We start from the raw sequence: 21,836 nt of genomic DNA on the forward strand, positions 1-21,836 counted from the left end.
AGGAAGGGCTCTAACAATGGGGACACTGGATTTGGCAGAGGGTGCAGTTGGCCTATTGTCTCAGCAGTGGGCTAAGGTTACTCGTCCCCTTTTCTCCTGAACTCATGTAAACTTGCGTTTGCCACTTCTTGCATTTTCTTTCGTAAGGAGATTCACTCACTTCTTCACCGAAAGGGTGGTCAAGCACTGGAACAGGCTGCCCAGGGAAGTGGGTGAGTCCCCCTCCCTGGAGGTATTTAAAAGAAGGGTAGACGTGGTGCTTGAGGACATGGTTTAGTGGTGGACTTGGCAGTGTTAGGTTAATGGTTGGACTCGATGATCTTAAGGGTCTTTTCCAACCTTAATGATTCTATGATTCTAAGAATCACCTCCTTTCGCTGGTTTTGAACGTAGTTCATATGAGTTTCAAAACTAGAGTTCATGGTTTGGAAGAGACAGCAATCAATTAATGCCAGTCCACTTTTTTCACATTGCTAAGGGTTTTGGAGACTTCCAACATGTCCCCCTTAAACTGTCTCTTTGCCATGCTGAAGAGTAGTCCCTGCCTACTCATCTGACTTACACAGCAGCAACAGGATATTTTCCCTTTTGTTATGTATTTCTTTCCTAAGAATTTCTAACAGCTGTTTTATTTTTAATTTTATTTGACTGTCTCTGAGTGTGGAGCTTATACTTTTTATGAAACTATTTTTGGTGAACTCTAAGATTTCTCTTCTGAGTGGGATAGTGGTCAGTTCAGATGCCATCAGTTTTGAACATGCTTCAGCATGTACAGTTCAGGGAACTCCACCTATGCCTGCCAAAGTGAAGCTTCAAGAATGATGTTCACATCCATGGAGTAAAGAACAAAACAGACATGTGGCAATATAAAGATAGTCTGAGTTTCTATAAGCTCAAATAACTAAAAGAAAAAAAAACGAATTGAAGATAGACACAACATTTTAACGGGGAAGGTGATAAACCATAAGAATAATTTACAGAGAGACTTCCCCTGGAAGTTTTAGTCAAGATTAGAAGTCTCCCCAAAACATCTAGAAGGCTCCAGGGGGACCTTACAGCAGCTTTCCAGTACTTAAAGGAGTCCTGCAGGAAAGATGTGGAGGGACTTTCTATCAGGGAGTGTAGTGATAGGACGAGGGGTCATGGTTTTAAACTGAAAGACAGTAGATTTAGATTAGATATTAGGAAGAAAGTCTTTACTGCGAGGGTGGTGAGACACTGGAACAGGTTGCCCAGAGAAGTTGTGGATGCCCCCTCCCTGGAAGTGTTGAAGGCCAGGCTGGATGGGGCTTTGAGCAACCTGGTCTAGTGAAAGGTGTCTCTGCCCAACCCAAACCCTTCTGTGATTCTGTGATTTCTCCTTAGTGAGAGAAACTTTCCAAGTGTGGACTCTGTGACTAGGGAGCCTGAACTCTTGCTGTTAATGGAGTGAGCTCTACCCTACTCCCATCTCATTCATTTTAGGTGTTGTCTGAAAAAGAAGCATAATCCTATTAATGTCCTTGCATTTCCTTTTTTAAGATACACACAGCAAAAGAGACCAATAGGCAGATGTAAATCTTATATTCACTTTGGGGCACTGGAAACCACTGCATGACAGAACTAAGTGCAAACACAGTGCTGTGCTCTCATTTGCAGCAGACTAGAAACAATATGAACATGTTCCTATGCACTGAACCCCGGACTAATATCCCTTTTGGGCTTTTTAGCTCAAATCTGGTACTTCACTGACCATATCTCCAGCCTCTGGTTCAGAGAGAGACCACATCTAACTGAAAGAAAGCATGCTTATATGTCCAGAGACTAGCAAGGATATGCAAAGATAAAAAAAATAGTATGAACAAAGAAAAGCAGACAAGTACAAAAATAATAAAAAATCTGAAGGAGAGCATATTTCCCCTCTGAATTAAGCCATGCATGATTTATTCCTAGCTTCTTAGAGTTAGTATATACAAGGGTTAGCAGCAGGAAATTTATCACTCAGTCACTATAGCACTTTCTCCGTATGACTGGCTGACTTTTTTTTTAGGTAAGTGAATGTAGTGCTTGTGAAATGTGCCAGACTGACACTCTGGGAACTGAATTCCTCTGTTTATTCACGGATCATGCACAGGATGCAGTAAGCCTGCTAGACAGCCAACATTTTGATGTTGCCATAGCATTCCCACGGAACATCATTGCTGCTAGAAGTGTGTCCAGGATTACTCAAATGAGATGGGACCAAATTACCTTCAGGTTTCACTCTCTTGAAGCTCCACAATATTTGCACAGCCAGTTTCAAGTGGCATAGAGATTGGTAAAAGAGCAAACAGTAAAGAGAGCTAGTTACTCTTTCAGCGTAATCTGAACCACTTTGTTAGCGGTCTCAGTCCAGTGAAATCAGTTTTAACAACACTGAAAACATGGTTTGTGAGAACCAAGAACACAGATTGTGCCTACACAAAGGAAAAAAAAATGTGTCCTAAAGCCAGGGATTTCTAGAACGGCGCGATGTCATGAAGACATAGTTGAGCTATTTGCAAAAGAGTTACCTCAGGAACTAAAAGCAGAAAACTCTGTCAGCTCTGCAATGTCACATAAGCAAGTAAGCTTGTCTTGAGCAAAATCCAGTGTCGTCATAAAGTGCTGTGTGTCACTGGGAGCACTCGTGGTATTGTTGCAAAAATCCAAAATAACCCTTAGCATATCTAGTAGGAAAAAAAATATATATATATGAAGCATGTAGAAAGAGGACAATGATTTTACTTCTGCACACAGAAATGGTAAGAGCTGATTTACCTTCCACATTTCAAGGACATGGAATTTCCGGAGATCTGAGAAGCCCTTTCTTTCACTTCACTGAAGACATGCCTGAGAGATGGTTTGAGTCTGTGCAGTAGGTACATACATATAGAAAAAAATACCTGAGAGCTTTTTAACATTGCAAAGAAAGGCAAAACAAGCTCCAATAATTGTAAATTGAAGTTTTAGACAAACTAACCTTCCAACATGAAAACAGATCCGCTCTCTGTGAGAGTAATTGCATATTGGAACACCTAGCTCTGATATCTGAAGATAATGAAAAGATGCCTCTGAAAAGATACCTGGCCAGGAGGCCAGGTAGGCTCCTCCACAAAGTAGGTCAGTCACAGTGAAGTCATACTTAGATTATCCCTCATGTCCAAAGTGACAGCACTTATTTTGATTAGTATGAGAGTGACCCATTGCTCACAACTTCTAAAATGGATATTTCCCTGCCAGTACTCCACCCAGGCTAATATTGAATTCAAAAATCTAGGTGTCTTTACCTAGGCTCAAAAAGGCACACAAAATCTACAGTCCGGTTGAAGTCTAAGATCAACAGAAGCATCTGCTAAGGACCACCGTGATCAACGGAAGCATCTACTAAGGGCCACAATGCTGTGATCCTGTTGCCCTCAGTGAGGGAGTGAAGCTGTTTCAAACCAATATTTTATTCTTTTCTTAAAAAGGATTACTTTTCTTTTTCAGCTCCCATGAAAAAGAAAAAATTAATCTTAAAAAATGACAAAAAAGATGAATGCTGTTTTGAAGGATAGTTCAAATAAATATTATAGATCTTACTGCAATGAATGTAGTTATCTAGGAATTTGATAGGACAATGTTATTTAAACAATGAACTTAAAAAATAATGTGCTGACAAAGAGCCCTAAGTTTCTTAGGAAAAATGTTAACTTTTTCATTAATTAACTAGTTTACTTGTAAACTGTGGGGAAATTAATTATGTACTGAAAGAATAAGTGCTGTAATTCATGTGTGAATACACTGTTATTCGCACATAATAAAGTAGTTACATCCTTACTTCCAGCTCAAAATTGATTTTAAGCCCTAAATGTGGAACCTCTGGACACACTTCTACAATGATATTTTATACATATTTAAACTTTGTAGTTTGATTTTTGCGCAGCTATCAATTACTTTAGTACACAGTGAGAAGTGATATAGCATAGAAACAAAGACTTCATTATTTGAAATCAGGCTTGCTACTGCCTCTTCCAAATGCACAGTAGTGTTAGCCCTAAGTATAAGAATACGTGTCAGATATTTAAATCCTGATCCTAAATAAAATATGCAAGCTTTGGCTCTTGTACAGTTCTGGCCTTAGACTGTCCTTGCCCATTATATGATATGTTTTATGCTCCAGCTGCCTCCATGGAAAGACAAAATGAGATTCCAGTGAAGTTGACATGAAATCTGTCACAGATAAGACAAAACCACATGATTTTAAGAGAGTGAAGGCTGAGGACACTGACCAATCTGCAATAGTTGAAGAAGTCAGTGCAAAATGTGAAGTGTATTGCACAATATCAGGCCAGGCAAGACCGATAAGCCATTTTCATGAGCATGCTTCTGAAGGCAATTTTATTCCTTTTTAAAACAAAACCACTGTTTTTTCAGCAATCCACTGTGGTAACATTGAGAATGCTGTGAGCCTTGTTAGGAAGAAAACAGACCAGTGACCAAGAGTGCTGTTTCCAGATGCATGTAGTTACCGGCTTCTATACTGTACCCATCAACCCTTGTTAGCATCTGTCCCTTTGGAAATGGATCCGAGCCAAGAATTCCTTTCACACAGGCAATCAATAAGAGTCAAAAAGTAGTAGTGACCATCATTTATTTAGACAAATGCTGTCTAGATTGAAACCAATCAGCTTAAAGCGAAAGACTTCCTAATCCCAGAAAAGAAAAAAAAAAAGGGGGGGGGGGGGCAAAACCAGGCTACGACACTTTTTGAGTGATATTAAACCTGGTCACCTCTTCACAGAGAGAATGCAAGACACATTAAGATATCCTTTCCAGAGGACATAGACCAACAAACATAGCCTTCCCCTATATCTTTGCATTGCTAGAACTCTCAAAATGAGCTCAAGTAACATCAGTGTTTAAGTTCGCAACAAAGCAGATCTATTTAATCTAATATTTATCTTCCCTTTTCTCAAACTAGTAACAAAATTTGTTCCAGCTTGCCCACATTTATGGAATTCATTATTTAGTCCATACTGATCTGCATATGTTCAAGATCTGTGATGTAACTAAAGCTTTTTTAACAATATTGAAGGAAAAAAAAAAAAAAATTCCTTTTAAGAATTACAGCATAGCTAAGGGCCAAATCCTGCATTCTTTTCTCGGGGAAAGCTTCCACTGAAGACAATCTCAGTTCTCTACAAGAAAAGTAAGAATGTGCTCAAGAAAGTTAATGTAAAATAGTTGCACATAACTTTTCCCTTAACTACATTGCACGGCTTTGCTGAAGTTAATGAGACATCACAGAATCCCTGTAGAAAGACAGGTAACTTAATAGCAGAAGAAGCTATAAAAACCTTGTATCATTTAAATTTGATAATGCCTCAGAATATTGTCTCTGGAGTGAAAGCGCCTTCATGCTTCTATTGATATATTAAAGCCCTCTCTTTGTCTCAAAGAGATTAATGTAAAAAAATGTGCAATCTAAAAATTCCACTGATACAGTATATTGAGAAAAGAGAGTAGCTTTCATCTCACTTAAAATAAATCATCTAAAAGCAGGGCAGATAGTTTAAGCCAGTCAGTTAGGCTCCATCTGTGGTCAGTGAGTGTAATACTTCTATGGGACAATTCCTCTGACCTGTTTGAGTGTGCAATGAGTCATGATGCCATCTCTCTGACTGGCCAGAGAGGGAAAACAGACAAGTAGTCTAAGGTGAATGTCCAGTGCCTGTACATTACTGAGCTCTACATGCAAACAAACTGCCTAAGAATAAAGCTTTTTTTTTTTTTTTTCCCTGGGATTTTTTTTCATAGTTTCTTAGCTCGAAAGGCACCATAGCAATCTTACGGTTTGGTCTTATGCACAACAAAGATCAGCTACTTCTGATTTGAACTGGATCGTCTCTTCCAGAGAGTCATCAGTCCTTGTTTAAAACTTTCCAGTGAAACAAAAAGCAACTTGGATATGTTCTTTCCAGCCATAAATTGCCCTCAGCTTAAAAACCTGAGCTTTATTTCACATCCAAATCTGAGTAGCTTTTCAGCTCCCAGATACTTGATCTAGTTACACTTTCATCTGCTGGGCTGAAGAACCCATGTTCTGATCCCGGTGGAGACAGCCACACAGGGAACAAGTCATCTCTTGGCATATTTTTTGTAACCTAGCTTGATTAAGCTCTTTGAATCTTTCATTAGAAGTTGTGTTTTACATCTTGTAATAATTTTCTTGTCTCTTGGTGAATCTCATCCAATTTTTCAACTTCCTTCCTGCTTTCGGGATCTCAACAGCTGATTTGGATATACAGAGGTAATACAGCCTCACTACTCAGTTTATTTTTTCTCTGTTCCTGCACCCCAAGGCCACATGGACCTTCTTCCCTGAAGCGTCATAGAGGAGCTCAAATTCAGAGACTCTATAAGCCTTTTTCAGACCCATGAAGCCTTATCCCATAAATACAGGCCACTTTATTTTTTTCAAGATGTATGATCTAAGAGAACACTGAACTTTTCTTTTATTGTGATTTATTTCCACTGTTAAAGCCCTAAATCTGCACTAAAGAGTGCTTGAGAGGATTTTAGAGCTGTTGAGCCAGGAGGTGCAACAGGGACCAGGAGTTGAAGCACTGACATCATGAAAATGTGCCATAGTTCAGCAATTAAAGCCATAGATAAAATAGTAAGCAGTGACCTGCCTTATCCGGAACATAACTAATTGCACCAAATCAATCATTTTATTAATTTTTAAAATTATTTCTGTTATTTATCACTCTGACAGAATCTCCCAGATGTTTCTCTCTCATCCCAGCCAGGATTAGCTGTATAAATGCATATTTTTCTGCACCTGTGAGGTGAAGAGATCCCCAGCAATTACACAGTACTTCAGCTCAGTGCTGAAGCTTCAGCAACTTGGCTCCAAACCTTGGCTCTAGCAGCGATTTAGAAAAGCAGATTAGGCTCTCAGAAATCTTTTTTTTTTTAAATCTAATACTAATTCTTCAACTTCATTTTTAACCTCTCTTTTTTTCTCATATGCAGCTTCTCTATTCAACCCTCTGTGCAGGTGGGAGACTTCTCCCAGAGGTGATGGAAACGAGTTTTGTTCTGTGCATCTGCTTGGCATGACAGTTGTGATCACAATATCGTATCGTAACTCTCTCTTGCCCCGCTGGGTCTTATTCCTGGACACTGAATTCAAGCTGCAAATTCACAGCTTCTCTGCTTGTTAGGAGGAAAATCATTACCATCTGTTTTATGGGACTCTAAACCACATTTCATACTACATTTACTTAATACGCAATTGCTGTTACTGCATTGATCACCAGTCTTCTTGCAGAGCAGAAAGCATTTTACCACCAGCCCATTCTCCAGGAAATACTGAAAAGTGCAGCTGTCATCCTGCGTCTGAACAAAAACCCAAGATGCAGGTATTTCCTGCAGAACACAGGTTCTGAAGTATTTCTTTTGGAAAATCAAAATGGGCTAATCAAAAGGTTTAATTGAGATAATGTTAAAAAGGCAATGGAAATATTAATACTAAAAATTTAAAATACTCAATTTTCCACAACATGAAAAATAACAGCAGGCTAATTTTTTAAAATACCTTGTAAACAGAAAAATTATATTCAAGTTCTAAGTGATCTGGATCAATATGGTTGTGTTCCTCATACTGTTCCACTTGAGATGGCGCAGCATTTTGCAGTGAAGCAGTTTTTTGAAACAAGCACAGGGAAGAGGCCTTTAGTGAAAGACATGTCTTTCATTCTGTTCTGAAAATGAAATTCTACGTCTTTAGCAATTGTGCTTTGAAGAGATTTTTCTTTTGATGAAGATGACTTGACGACTTGAACTGTAGGAGAGGATTCATTGCACAGAAATCTTCCTTCCACATTATACTGCTGGGGCCCGTGAAGACCCAGAAAGGAAGATACAGCACTTATGCTTGATTTTTTAATCTCCTCTCCCTCCACTTGTTTCAGCTATGAAGGCTGCATGAAAAGAAAATAGGAGAAGGAAATTAGCAGCAATGTGCTTCCATTGGAAAAGTGCAAAAATGAAAGAGCAGTTATCCAAGTCTCAATCAGACCAAGCACTTCATATCCCTGATGTGTTTGTACCTCAGTTTTAAATAGGCCCTTGAAGAGTAGCTTTCAGGGTCACGGGACCTGGGAAATCTGGTCCCAGCTCTTTGGGGGAGTGACTTACCTTCTTTTAAAATGAAAGACACTTTCTGTGCTTGTTCAACCTTAATTTCACAACAGCTGGTAACACAAAGTGGCTGCTGTTTTCAGTACAGCTGAAAAGGTCAAATTCTGGGTGTTGTTCTTCTTGAAATGTCATCCTCTCAATTCATTGAAAATTCATGCAAAATCCTTTTGATTTTATTTCAAAGGATCCGAGGTCAGGAGGAAGCACCATGGTCATCTGAACTACCACCTTCAAACTCGAATATCTGCAAAGTAGTTTTATTAATGTTTTGATCCTGCAAATACCTTCCTATCCTGTGTTCTTCTAAAGCAAATAAAAAGGTCTGGGTAATAGGTTAGACTGAATTTGTAATTTTTTCCTTTCCCTGAAGTTCTGTAAATCTACATGACCTAATTCTCCTGAGAGCAGATGTTTTGGGACATTGCAGTTAGACTATTCATCACATAAGTTCAGAAAACACATCAGTATAAAAGCGTGTGCTTGAGCATATTCTAATAAGTAAATTACTTTTAAACATGTGCTCAAATTTCAGCATGTGCGTTACTGACTCGGGGCTACAGTGTGTTGTGCTAGAGATGCGGGACAGATGACAAAAAGGTTTTGAAGTCACACCCAGGTAGGTATAATACACAGCACAAGTTGGAAGGCTAACTTTTGTCTGTAATAAAGACCAAGCCAAATGGTCTCCATGTTTGAAAGTTTGCCATAAACACCAACACTAAAAGATATATTTAAACTTGAAGCTTTTTTGTTCAACACATCAGAAAATCATTGTGTCTGCATAATCTCCAGAGGAAAATAATAGAGACATTAAGATATATTTTTAAAATAGAAAACCAAAACTAACCCTATATTGCTGAAAAAGTAGTCATATACCACAAGTTCAAACCATACATCAAAGTTCATTAAGGGTAAGAGGCGTAGAGTTTGGGGAGAAGACATGGGAGAATGGTCTCCTTGTCAGAGTATTATAAGTATGATAACTATTATTTGCAAGTACTTGATTATGTACAGTGCTATGAGACAACTCAAATCTCTGCACATCTTTAGAGGAACATCAGCTGGAGTGGTAACTGTATGTCAGTGTAAAATTGTTTATTTTCATGAATGGAAATAAATAAATTCAGAACCACTTAGATTTCATATGTTCCAAAAGCAGTTGATTTGCTGAATACAGATGAACACTTGTACTTTTTCCTATTTTTCTTGTGCCCTCTTTCATTTTTAATAAGTCTTTTGTTAGTCAGATGCAATAAAAAGCTTTAGATCAAACCTCTTGAGGTAAAATCCGAAACTCTGGGGAAAAATAAGAAAGATGAATTTGTTTAGCTTCTAAAAACATAACCACTTTGCCAAGAGCCTCCAGCTGGCAGGATAGAAAAAAAGTCTCTCCCAATTGCAAATTGCCAATTGTAAAATGGCACAGCAGCAGCTTTCCACCCTGATTACCCACAGCTGGCCTGCCTTTCACCTCCCCTCTGCTAGGCAAAACAATGGCTTCCTCTTGCCATCTCTTCCGTCTACCTTCTCCAAAACGCATCCCAAGTTATGAAACACAGTTGACAATTACTTGTGTATTTAAGATGAGCCTGCACTGTAGCTGTCAGGGGCTCACAAACAGGAGTGAGATGAGGTCCACATCAGTCTCTAGACCAGCTTGTATGGATGTGGGAAGAAACAGGCAGGCTTGCTGCTCATGAGCCCTGCTGTGGGTCTAAAAAAATACAAGTAGCGATCTTGAGAATAATTGTTCCCAGTTTAACTTCATTGTGCTAATCAATTAGGTAGCTCGAGAGAAAGGCTGACTGACAGCTATGGGCTTGAGGGAGTCTTCTTGGCTGAAGGAGGCAAGTTTTAAATCCCAGGGGATGGAGATAGCTGCACAGAGGAAACAGAGGGGTGGGATGTTTTCATGGGATTTAGGTGAGCTGGATGTTGCTTGAGATGAAACAAAAATTTAAAAAGCTGCTTTGTGGATGTTCTAAAAGCATGGTGAGGCTGATGGGGCAAGATGTGGGTAATGTAGCGTGCAAGTGCTCCTAGTAACAATGAAAATAAGCACGTGCTTAAATTAAACATGGGCTGAGATGATGCACTGGACCGGGGGAGGCAGCAGGGCTGGTACCTCTCTGCTGCAGGTGAGTACCCGTTCAGGAGGCTGCGGGGGCTCAGGCTTACTGCTTTGCTTTTCTCGTGGATTTGTGTCTCTCTGCAGCCTGGCAGAGCTTCAGTGCTGGCTGCAAAAGAGGAGGCCGACCACCCAGAGCAGCTAATCCCTTGCTGCTTGTGCTATGTGCCTGGAAAAAGAGAGATTAATTGGGGGAGGGAGGATAGAGGAGGGGAACTTGACTCACTCCACAAGCACTGGAGAGGCAGTGAGCTTGGTATTTTATGAACAAAACAGTCCCAGTGCCTGTTGTGGGTGTCCCAGCCCTACAAGCAGGTCTTACAAGAACTCAGAGTACAGAGTATAGTTCAGATTGTGCGAAGACTTGAGCATGGCTCTGCCTAGTTCCTGAGTAAAAGAGAAGACATAGTAGCAAAGCATCAAGATGCAGAACATCCCCGTAGTGCACAGCAGCAGATTTCTGTGCACCTGCAGGTACCGTAGATGAGACAGGGAGGCTTCCAGAACTTGTAAGGTTAGGTAAGTGCTGAGCAGGAGTTTTTTGGTGTGATATTTGGATATTACAGTGTTCATCCCTGTCCTGTTTTAGAGGGTTTGTTTGTTTTGTTTTCAAATGTGGACCTTGTTAATTCGTATTCACTGGGGAGAAAGCTGGGGAATGCACTGCTGGAGCACAGTGCTGGAGTAGCCAGGTCTGAAATGCTTTGCATGCCTGTTGGGAAGGCAGCATGGGGCAGCAGCTGGTAGAGGGCTGAAGGGCACCTGCCTGCCCTGGGCATCTAAAATTCTCCTTTCTCAGAGCGTGGAAAGGAGCAAACTGAGCTCCTCAAAAGTGCCAGAAACACCCTTGGCAGAAAGAGGAAACCAGTATGAAAGCCAAACTGTTGCAGGGGATGGCCATTGCGCTCTTTTATGTGTCTGTTCTCCTCCTCTCTTTGCTCCTACAAAGCATAAGACAGCTGTAATTACAAACAGCACCTGTGTTAGTAGAGATCCAGATGTTAGGTGCATAAATACATCCCAGGCACAGTGGGTACAGGAGTGTCTCTTTAAAACAGCCCAGCATGTGTTTCTCTCTAGAGGGACTCTAGCTCTTATCTGTAAACACCGTGGGAAAAAGGACTGTTTAAGCTGAAAGACAGTGGTGGCGGCACAAGGAGGAATAATTCAGTGACGAATGAATTAGGCTGAACAGCAATAGAAATTTTCTTACCATCTGGGGTTACGGCTCAGACATAATTTTAACGGGATTAAGGGGATTAAAGAAATTGAAGTATTTTTAAAAGTCGAGTCCCATTAGAGCGGGGACAGGTATATACAGAGCAGCGGACCTGAGCTTGATGACCTGAGTGGCTTCTTGCCAGTAAGGCAAGAATTCCTTGGCACATTTAACTAAATTCCTTGACACATTTAACCATGCATTTCTAGAGAGTGCAGTTTGCCTTCTGGTGAATGCTGGTTACTTATGAAGACTGTTGAAGGGTTTTTAGGAATGACAGCCCTAGGCAAGCCCACCACTAGCAAAAACTTCTTGCACTGACTAGAATTGCAACAGAAAGGAGAAATTAATCAAGGCTCCTATAATAAGTGTAATTCAGGAAGCAATTAAGACACCCTAGCTTTAACCACAGTAGAGGCTTGTGCTGTAGCTCAGTGTCCAAGTGTAATGAGGGAATAGAGGAATCCCCTACTGTTGCTTTGTGAATCCCTCTCTTTCCAAGGGAACTTGATCTCTGGCATGCTAAAAGGCTGCTCTCAAACAGACCATTGAACCCTTCTCTCTCTGTGGTAATTTCTCATTCCTCATACCTGTATGCAACCTGTAAACGGTTAAGTGGTAAATGTCTGGATTAACCTTCCTTGCAGTGTTCCCAGCAGTATGGACAGCTCTTTTTAGTGGAGAGGGGGGAAAAAAAAAAAAAGGTGAGGGGGAGGAATAGAGTCTGGTAAGAACAACTGAGTTTAGCAGTTCTTGAGTTCACATCCTGGTTTTGAGTGCTTTAAATCCATGTCCACACAAAATGGGTTTTGACACATTTGTCCTGATCACATTGCAGGTGATTCTTTTGGGGCTATCACCTCCCCAGCAGCCATACGTGGTGCTGTGCAGGCCTGGTGCTCTCTCTTCCAAGAACTGGGGAAACCTCCCCCTGTTAAACATCTTCAGCTTTCCTACAGACTTCAGTCAAGCAGTTCTGAGGACTTTTTTGGCTAATTTTATATAAAAATACTTCATCCCCTCCCACGCTTCCTGATATGTGATAGATTATTTTCTTGATATTGTGTTCTCAGAAATTACTGATGAGCTGCACATAGAAGCGAGCAAGTTGTGCTGCCAGCAGGGACTCTGGGAAACCTGGGCTGGCAGGGAGCTCCCGGTGTCCCTGCTCACCTTCAGCATGTTTGTGTGCAAGGATGAGGGTAGTGAGTGATGAGCTGCTGCTTGTCAGCACAGGCCATATGAGTTCAGACAAGAGGATATTTTTTGGAGACAGCCTTTGCCTTTTTAACTTTTGCTGTGAGTGGATGCAGGACAAGAAAACATGTCTGTAGGCATAAAGGTAGAGACTAGCAGCTCAAAAATGTCCTTGGGAGTGGACATGGGAGTTTGGGTTATTCCTAACACTGGGCGAAATAGATGGCATTTGGGAGAGGGAAAAAATGATGAAGCAGCTTTTTTTACAGAAAGGCTTCACTTCTGTACCTGACTTTTGCATGAAGCCAGGAAGATTAGGAGATGTTCTTACAGGTCACCTTTCCAATGCGGGAAGTGTAGCACATAGTACAGAGACTCTGGTCTCCTGCAGTGTCCCAGTATTGCTGCAGGGCCAGAGATGAAGCTCTGAAACAGAAATGCTTCAAAGAAAGATGATGTTATGTTCAGATGTGAGGTGTTCAAACCAACCCAAGTTTGAGAGGGGCTTTGCTGTCTGTGCAGGCACAGCCTTAAAAGGGATGGAGGAACTGTTAGAGAAAAAGATCTGGAGAAACCCAGAGGATACAACTGAAAAAGAGTAGAATGAAGGGATTAAACTTCAAAAAATCTGTAAGAGAAGAAATATTAGTCCCACTCAGCCAGCTTGCTTCTAAATTTTAGGCTCCTAGTGGAACCGTTCTCTGAACTTCAATAACTCCATCACTCACCATAGAGTCAGTGGAGAGCAGGAGTCGTCTCTGCAGTTTCCCAGAGGGAGATCTTGTCTGGCCATGTTTAGGTACAGTAGCTGGGTAGACAGGAGCTCACCAAGGGCAAGATTGCAATAGGGAGTCCGGAAAAGGCAGAGCAGAAAACAAAAACAGAAAAGAAAAAAGCGAGCTAAGGAACATAACAAGAGATAGGACCGTGCAATTTCTAACAGAGTGGGATAATTAAATATGAATGATGCAGGATATGAAGGAGAAAGGAAATCTTCAGAGAGAAGACTGACTGTGGAGAAGGCAGCTGCAGAAGAAAACAGAATATAATCTCAGCTAAGCAGCTTGAAGAAAATGGAGTAAACAAGTGGAAACCTTCTGTATGTTTTGAAAGGCTTCTTTAGACATTGCTGCCTGGAGAGCAACACCTTTTGCTTGTCACTATTTTAATGCAAGAGAGTGAGAGGTTCTGATTATTGCTGACCTCCTGTTTGTTTTGGAAGTAAATTCCTCATGTGTTCTGTTAGCTTGATGCACTTGTAAATGACTATCCTGATCTTCTTAGCATAATCTTTGAAAGAGAGAACTGAAGCGAACATACTCTCTCTGGATCTGTGCCTCTGAAGCTGAAAGAAAAAATGAAGCTTCAGTGACTAACAGTCATTTAATTAAACATGGTGAAGAAAACTACAGCTCAGTCCTGGGTCAGTTGGGTCTTTTTTCAAATTTCAGTTTTAGTTCAAAACTGTGATCCTGAGATCCTCTCCTCCAATTTATTGCCACGTTACTCCACTGAAATAGCTTAGAATTTCCTTAGCTACCTTGAATTATGTCTTTGCCCATGTTCTGCTCTCAAGCAAGCTGAAGTGCTTGGTGTCATCTTCTCATTTGGCCTAGGTTGAAACCCCTGAACCTGGGAAAGGAGCTTTCCTCCAAGAGTTAAATAGCAACTCTGCTGGCTTCTACCTCTATAATTAGGGGAGAGAAGTGGCACACAATTCACTTTTAAGAGCACCTATTTCTTTATCACAGACTGAAGGCCTCTGAGGTCAAGATCTGACATCCAGCTTTTAGGCAGGATGAATCTCACTCTAGGTGTTCCTGCCAAGGAGGCAGGCAGGCAGTCTCAGAGCAGGCCTAGTGTATCTTGACAGCCCCAAGAAGTATGTGACTTTCTGAGAGGGACCAGGGCCCAGAGAGGCTTGGAGCTACTTTAACCTGGGCTACTTTAAACTTGGGTTGGACAAAGCCCAAGCAACCTTATCTTGATCAGTTCACCCTGCTTTGAGCAGAGAGTTGGACCAGATGACCTGCAATGGTCCATTCCAGTCTGAAGTGTCTGTGGAGACTATGAAGTCCACATGACCCTGCAGAGCACCCTGATGGGAAACTTTGTTCATTTAGAAAGGAGAGGAGAGGAGAGGTGGGTGGCTTGCAGCTGAAGACACAGAACTGAAATCAAACTTCTATGGGTCAGGGAAAGTGGCTTGGAGTCCACTCATTCAAGAAGAGAAATCCTAGATTCTAGCTTGCCACAACTCTTTTTGTACCTTATCTCAATTGGTCATTAAGTCTGGACCAAGGAGGGGAAAAGTACGCTAAGAACAGTCAAAACCTAGCCCATGGTTCTTGACCTTTGTGTTAATAATACAACAGGACATCTGTCCTGCCTAACCTTTAGTCTAGGTAGACACTCTAGCATCAAGGCTCCAAGGACTCCAGCATTATAAAAAAAATTAGCCTTGCACTGCATTCACCACCTAAAAGAAATCTAGCAGTATGCCTTTCTCAGCCTTCTGAAGTAAAGGGTAACAGTATTTAACCTTCAGGACTGTCTTCCGGGATGCATATCTGCAATAGAGACCTCTCAATGCAGAGCTGAATAAGGTACCTGGGAGATGAGGCTCAACATTTCATTCATGCAGACTTTTAGACAGCTCCTGGCTCAAACAAATTGGCCTTTTCTGCTCTCTTTGTAAGGTACCAAATTTTCCCATGACAGAGGCTTATTTGGAGTCCGGGATTCAACTCTGGAGGACCAAGGGCCTCAAAATTGACCATGAGGTACCAGAGTCTTTGATCAGACCTGGGCCTGGGAGCCTGATTTCATGTTCTCCATCCAAAACCAGAGATCTACCTCAGAGGTTTCTGTTAATCGTCTCCTTGTGGAAGGTGCTGCAGTGTGATCTTTTTGTGCTATTGCAATACAATCCATAGCGTGTCTGACCATAAGCAAGTTCACATTCGAATCTTATGTTGCAGCATGAAACAAATATAGGAAAAAGGAAAACAAATTAATAACACACAGTCTTATAAATTTTATGCGCAGAATCAGATCCTTCCTCTTCTGCAACAAGGGCAAAATCCAAATTTCTTCAGGTTGTTTTTTTTGTTCTGTTACAGCCATGTGTGACAGTAGGACTGTCTATTCTGAAGCTCTTTAAAAAGGCATATTGCGATGTTGCTTCTCATTTATAAATTCATAGCACAGACATAAGGGATGAGACTGGATAAAATACGTGCTCACAATGGGAGCATTCTTGCATAGCAACAATAGGCTTGTGAAAGAGCTAAGCTGCCTTAAAGGTCCAATCTCACAAGAATAGCAACCTTCAGCCTTTGAGAAACAGTGGTCTATTCAGGGTTTCTTTTCTAAACCTGTTTCCCCTTTTATGCATGTTCACAAACATACTGTTTTTGCCCCAGAAATAAAATGCATGGAGAACACAGAGTGTTCTTTCATTGTTGGAACAAAGGCTGAACACCTATCTCTGTGTGGATGCCAAACAATAAGGACAGCCACGTCTGTATTCCAGTCATGTTTTCTTATTGCCTGTGCCATCCTGCCCATCTCCAGAGCACGGGAAATTGCTTAGGGGGATGTAATTCTGTTTAAAAGTCTGTCACTGTGAATTACTGAGGGGAAAAGGCAAATCACAGGGTAGCATAGCAGTACTTTGGTGCCAAAAAAATCTCAGACCTTTGTAGTGTCAGGAAATAATTTGCAGTGAATATCCAAGTTCCCCTACATCATTTTCTTGAGGCTAGAAACATGCTAATGTCTTCTATATGGAGAAACACAGGCTGTACATTAAAGGCACATTCGGAAAGAGAAGCTGGCAATTCCAATTTCTACCGCTGCCAAATTTTAGTCCTTAGACCCTACATGTAAACAACTGCCTCACATTTGACATGATCAAGTTTAACTATTTTTGTAAGATTTTCTCCAGTGATACAGTAGCTGCATTTGCATCAATGTTTTTTTTTCATCCTGGTTCAAAAATTGCATAACTATCTTGTCTTCAAGAAACGGAATGTTTATAATACAAAAGCAGAAGAGCCTGTGGTGCTTTGGGAGACTGTAGGTCACATTTAAAATAACTTGCATGTAAAATTATTCAGCAAAAAAGCAGTAGCCTGAAGTGAGTCAGTGGTTCAGATACTCTCTAGTGCAGTTAAGCAGCCTAGAAGAATTTGTTACTGGTCTTTTTAGAATTGTCATTGATCCTTGAAACGAGACCATTCCTGCTTGTATTTTCAAAAGTTTTATTCAGGAAAGTTGTCCCTAAGGAAAAGATCAGCAGAAAGCCAATGCATCAACAAAATTGCATGCTAATCCTTGGAGCAGGGCAGTAGCGGGATGGAAGTCAAGAATACAAAGTAAGGAACTTACCTTATGCTGGCTCTCTGCACAACAGCAGATTTCAATTCTACAGAAGCCTTAGAAGGGGAAAAAGACCCAAACAACAGCCCCCCTCCCTCGTTAACTGAATAATGATTAGAACTAAAGGTCAATTCAAGCCGGTAAGAGAGATTGCCCAGAAAATGCCAATGTTGATAGTCTATTCAGGCAGACAGACTTGGCTAAGACCCACATATCCCTTATGGCCATTAGATTCCCTAAAACTTTTGAAAAATAAGCTGCAAACTCATTAAAGAGAAATCTTTTTCTTTTTTTAGATAAGGTTAGTAATGGTGGCAGAACCATCAGCCGTCTGCAAATGTCACAATATCACTTAAAAGTAGAATCTCCCATTTCAAGTAAACTGGTGCTACATCATGCAAATGAATTTTTAGAAATAGACAGGATGGACACAATAATTTACTTGTTTTCAAGTGTAAACATTTAATTTGAAGGAAGTTCTTTGCTTCCATGTAATAAAAGTGACTGCTTCCTCCTAATATTCAATAGAATCTAAATTGGATTGATGTTAAATGATTACATTTGCCAGTGAAAGGGTCGCCCTTGAATTGCCTGCTGGGAGTCTCTCTAAAGACTTGTGTTTTGCCCTTCTTATGTCCTTTCTGTCCAATCTGAAAAAAAAACCCCTTATTTTACTGTCAAATTTACAAATTAAACAACTTCGCACAATGCGTGCAGTGCCTGGCTGAATAGGGCTCTGATTAGCTGACTGTGTCAGGGCTCACCACTACAGCACAAAGAAAAGAAGATAGTTTTAAAAGTCTGCTTCTTACACCATGTGAATAGGAAGAAAAATCAGCAAAATATGGTGTTCCCAAAAATTGTAAAAAATTCCATGAAGTGAACATTTTTTACTCCCTGATTTTTTTTTTTTTTTGAACCACCTCATTTTTTCCATCCAAAAATTGATTTCTTTTTTTTTTTTTTTTTTTCTTTTTGGGTCTGCATGGTCTTAGTTCAAGCATTGGGAAATAAGGCAGGGCTTTAGTGTGGGAGGGTCTTTTTTTATAATTTTTAAAAATTATCCTTCTTACGCTTTTCATGTTTTTTCATGTTTCTGTCTTTGAATTTTGCTTTCTTGAAGGTAGTAAAGAGTGAATGCAGAAAGAGGGAAAAACTAAAAGACAAATAGCTTTTAGAATTTGAGTTTTTAAAAACAGAAACAAAAAGAAGTTACATGTTAAAAAAAAAAAAAAGGCAGCTCTAAAATAACCCCACCTTTGCAAATGCACTGACAGGAGTGAACCATACTTTGGCAAGCCCTCTGTATTAACATTTGCTATACCTGAAACTATCTGGGAATGTTCTTTTGCTCTTCTTCAGGTGCTTACAGAAATCACTTAATTCCATAACTATGACTTTTCTTTGTCATTTCAGTTTTCCATTTTAGTTGCTTTTACTGAATTTATGTAAATCATCAGCTTCACAGTTTTCAGTGAAATCAATACTATCTACAACAGCTAAGCACCTATTGCAGTTCTTTGATGGGCACTTCTAATAGTGTTTTATGTTTTAACATGTTTTGAGCAATATCCAAAATGCTTTTGCAGGGCTGGTTGAAACTAAGAAGCTTTATATATAACTTTATAGGAATGTTGCATAGAATTGAAAAACATTAGGCACAAGAAAGGCTGAAAGAGAAAATTATTTTGATTTGTGTCTTGAAAAATAATTTCGGGCCTCTGGAAGCAGAAATTATTCTGCATCTCAGAAACAGGCTGCAGCATTTGGAGAAAGGCACAAGACTGCAGTCTAATTATAAAGGACTGTGCTTGTACCATTTTCCCCATTTGTTACGATCAAAATCATCAAACTAAATCAATTTAGCATTGTGCCATTTCATCTTGTTAAAATCTATGACAAGAGAATAAGCAAAAGAATGAAGTCATTTGCTCCCATACCTTATGAAGATGTTGCAACAGTATTTCATGTGATGCAGAAGTCTCTGGCTTACCAGCAAGAGACTGCAGTGTTCTGGGTGGCTCCAAACTGCAGCAGCGCTGGCTAAGAGAGCCCATTAACTTCTGGGATCTAGTCTGTGGGACACAGATGTGCCTATGCTCTATGAAGTGCCCAACAGTTGTGTCATGCAGCCAGGAGAGTGACGGGCCCCCTGCCCGGGTGTGGAAGGTGGAGCAGCGTTTGTGGTTTTGCTGCTGGACGTGCCTCCTCAGGCTGGCCCGGTGCTCTCGGCGAAGCGGGGAGGGCACTGCGCAGTGGCTGCCTTCTGATGGAAAAGGTGTCACTGGGCACACTCTGTGAACCTGAAATGTCCAACAGGAACGTCAGGGGGGGAAGTGGGCAACGAAGGGGGTAATTAAAACCAAAGGCAAGGGGATATTTTACTGCTGCATCTTTCTCCCATCTCTTTGGGCTGTATGGAAACACGGCCGCCCAAAGGTATAGGAAAGGATCTGCCTCGGGCCTCCGGAGCACCCTCTGCCGCAGGGGGGTGGGCACCCAGGGAAGAGCATGTCCTGGTCAAATGCCATCCTCTCTAGACTACTGCATGAAATGCAACCGTTGTTACTGTTCACATCCAGCCTTTCACAGAGTCAGCCGTGTGTCACCAGTCCCCCTTTCTGCTCTCCTGACCCCACTCCCAAAACCCCAGTATTCAAAGAGACTGCTTGGCGGGAGAAGTCACAAATTTGCAGTTTCTCACAGATGCACACCTCAGGTTGGCAGGGAAGCACCAATGTCCAGAAGACAGGCCCGTCCACTCCCTCCGCCCCGGGTGACTTCAGTTACAAATCCCCTTCTTAAGCCCCTGTTGGAGGCTGTGACTTTATCGTAGGAGGGCAGGGGCATCAAGGTTTCCTTCTTGGCATGAGTGGCATTTGTTGCTTATTTCCACGCTGGACACCAAAAGGCTAAAGCACCTTTTCTATCTGCACCTTCCCACCAGTCACACCAGGCTGACCTTCGGTTGCCTGTACAATCCTTGGTTGCCTGTACAACCATCCGCCTGTTCTCTCTTTTACAGCTACGAAGCAGCCTGGTAGGTCTGGAATTTTTACAAGGTTAAATATGTCCACTGAGACAGTCTCTTAAACTACAGGCATTTTATATTTAATCATCATGTTTAAATATCTTTAAGCCACCCATGCGCACAGATTTTCATTACATTTTTGATGGGCTAATAACCATTCTGAATCTGTGCCCTACTTGTGCACATTTTGCCAACTAAAATGCCAACTGGCACTATGTGGTTATTTTCAAATGCAAAGGCAGATGTCTGCTCTTGTAGGCAACACGGCCAGGAAGGGTGTTTTTTTGTTTTTTTTTTTTTTTTTGCACGGGATGTGTGCATAACCATCCTTTTTCAGTGATACAGGAGTATTTTCCTGAAATGAAGTTGGCTTCCCAGCAATTGTGAGCTATCTTTCATAAGAGAGCAAAGAGGTTCCTCATGAAAGACACCATGCCTGTGTAACTATAGAAGAAAGATGCTGGGATTTCATTTTTGCTTTTTCATTTGGTCTGCCAGTGTGAATATTTTTGTCCATTCTCCTGTCACCGAAGAAGCTTGTACTGAGTGCTCTGTATGTGAATCGACTATTATTGTATTATTTAATTGGTGTCTGATTGATAGTCGTAGCACGTATTTATTCTTTCTGTCTGAAAGAACTTTTAACAATTGCTCCATGAAATCCTTTTCTGTAAAGCACCTCAGCATGTCTGAGCTCAGTGTCCCCAGTTTGTTTCCCCACCGCGCTGGCAGCATTTGATGGCTCTGGGCTCTTGGGGAGTGTGAGGAATACGAGCCCCTTCCCCACAACAGCGGCAATGGGGATCATCATCTGAGAAGTCACACGTCTGCCAGTGCAGCCCATACATCTTCCTCCAGCCACATGAGATGGGGCTTCCCTGTCCTGTGAGCCCAGCTCCTGGGATGTGGTCCTGTTCCCACCCAGTTCTCCTCCTCCTCTTCCCCATCAACCTTTGCTTCTTTTCCATTGGCTTTTCATTGCCTCTATTTCATGGCTTCTCCTGTCTTACTGCGAGTCCTTTGCCCACAAACAAGGCTGACAGAGGTAGCATCTACACACAGCTTTAGTGAGACCATAGTTAAGATTTTGTATTGCATATGTTTAATACAACATACAAACATATTACCTTGACATATGCAAATTAAACCAAAGGGCCTGCAGGAACCTTTTTCTGTAGCCATTATTCTTCCATTTTCCTTATCCCTCTCCCATCTATCATATGCAAACATGAATTATAAACTCCTTGGGACAAAGAGTGCTTCATTTTATTTGCCTGTTGGTAACAGCAACCTGCTGCATGAGGAATGAATAAATAATAATTACTTTTTTATTTTTATTTAAGAGTGAGCAATGGAGGTTTTTTTGGTTTTGTTTTTGTTGTTTGTTTTTTTTTTCTTTTCTTTTTCTTCAGAATACAAACAATCAGGTAAAAAAAAAAAACAACTCCTTTGCTACCTGTAATGCCTCTAGAGAGCTCCTTCAGGATTAATTTCAATTTGTGGAAACCTCTAATAGAGGGTGTTTTTCTTTACCACTTCAAGAAAAAAGATTATTGTCGTAAAGGGATCTCTCCTCTGCAATTAGAAAAACATATTTTAAGGAGTAAACATATATTAAAAAAATCCTGTTGTGAGTGGAATTGAAGATAAGTTAATCATCTTGTATTCTCTGTCTTTCCTGCCTTGTT

This window comes from Nipponia nippon, unplaced genomic scaffold (assembly GCF_047370975.1).
Source record: "Nipponia nippon isolate SJK-2023a ecotype South Korea unplaced genomic scaffold, ASM4737097v1 scaffold_2, whole genome shotgun sequence".
Taxonomy (NCBI): Eukaryota; Metazoa; Chordata; class Aves; order Pelecaniformes; family Threskiornithidae; genus Nipponia; species Nipponia nippon.